Source organism: Rana temporaria, chromosome 3, assembly GCF_905171775.1.
Source record: "Rana temporaria chromosome 3, aRanTem1.1, whole genome shotgun sequence".
NCBI classification, from domain to species: Eukaryota; Metazoa; Chordata; class Amphibia; order Anura; family Ranidae; genus Rana; species Rana temporaria.
The window spans coordinates 447,295,021-447,296,669 of record NC_053491.1 but is presented as its reverse complement, the minus strand read 5'-3'; positions in this window follow the sequence as shown (position 1 = coordinate 447,296,669).

Here is a 1,649-nt window from a genome sequence, read left to right as displayed (position 1 = left end):
CATAAGGATGTAAGTGAAAATCACAACAAAAAACTGAACGTGAACATAAAATTTTGAATGGGTGCAACACCAAAAAAAGAAAGAACAAGAGCCCAGTTCAACACTGGAACTGGTGCAGCAGTGAGGAAATGGTAAGGGTGAATCAGGTTCCAAATCCTGCAAAGAGGATACAGTCCTAACCAATCCAAACAAACGCATGCAGCCCACACCTCAGTGATAAGTGCAGCTTACCTTCCAGCTGACACAAAGGGCCAGACACATGGGATATAAACGTTACCAGTTTTCAGTTGGGTGAAACTCTTCCTGCCAGTTCTCAGTAATTGGTCACACATAGAGAGACAAAGATAATAAGGAAAATGTTGTAGCCTTGTACTCCTGATACTAATACAGCTGTAGGGAAAAGGATTTGATTGGCAAGGTGGTAGATATAGTCTCCACTTACACAACTTACACAGTGTGTAGGGAAGAAATGCACATCTCCACGAGTGCCGAACTCGTCTCCTGGTACTTCTCACTGTTGACAGCTTGTGGCTTTTAGTCTTGTGTCAGGCTGTCCACTCGTGTCAGGATAAGGAGAGCAAGGGGCGGAGAGAGGAGATAGTGCACATAGCATAAAACTGTACAGAAACTTTAATAGCTAAAATCATAAAGTAAAAAACTCACATGGAGCAGTGAGATGGCGATCATGTATCCACGAGCGCCGCGCTCGTCTGCCGTCCGTTCGGTACTGCTCCCGGTTAGTGCTCTGGGTCCCGACGCGTATTCGTCACACCACGTGACTTCATCAGGGGATGGTTGCTAGAGCACTGGGTATTGCTTAAATAGTGTCTGATTGTTAGGACACAACGGCGGCCATTTTGTTGAGGTCCGCAATGTAAAATGTCTAGTACCGACCCGGCGCCATTTTCCCTGAGCCATATAAGACTGAAAAATAGGTGGTACACTGAGATGCAGGGAAATAGGCGAATCCGGGTCGAAGGTGTCCTAAGTTAAAACGAGGGATATAGGCAAGAGATCTTACTTGATGGAGGAAAAAACCTATTGTGGTAAACGAAAAACTAAAAGGAACACTGTCCAACAGATTTGTAATCTAAAAATAAATCCGTGTGCACCGAGCTACTATCCCATACTGTTAAAGGGATGCAGCCATACTATATCGGTGCTAATGGGTATATGAAAATGATATGACAAAAGAAAGGGTTATTAATCCTAATAAAATAGATAAAGAAGACATTGACACATGATACATGTGTGAAGTATATATAGGTCCCTGTGGTCATATGGGAATCACAAAACAGCTTATAGAAGATTGATGGTCTGTGATCAATATTGTCAGGTTGATCGTGGCTCAGCTGGGAGCAGCACCCGACGCACGACAGATTAAACAATATGAAATCGACACACAATCTAGCACATTCAATAGGTGTTATGGTGAAGTAAAGTGGGCAAGCCAAGAGAAAGAATGGATGAAAACTAAAAGTCACTCAAAAAACAGTTCAAATCGAACTCGATGTTTAGGCCTCTGGGTGTGAAAGTGTCCATGTTAAAAATGTATTTTGATTCTAGTTGGCTGAGGGCTCTGACCTTATGGCCACCCCGCCATGGTCTAGAATACGGCACTATCCCCCAGAACTTCAGATGTGAAGGAT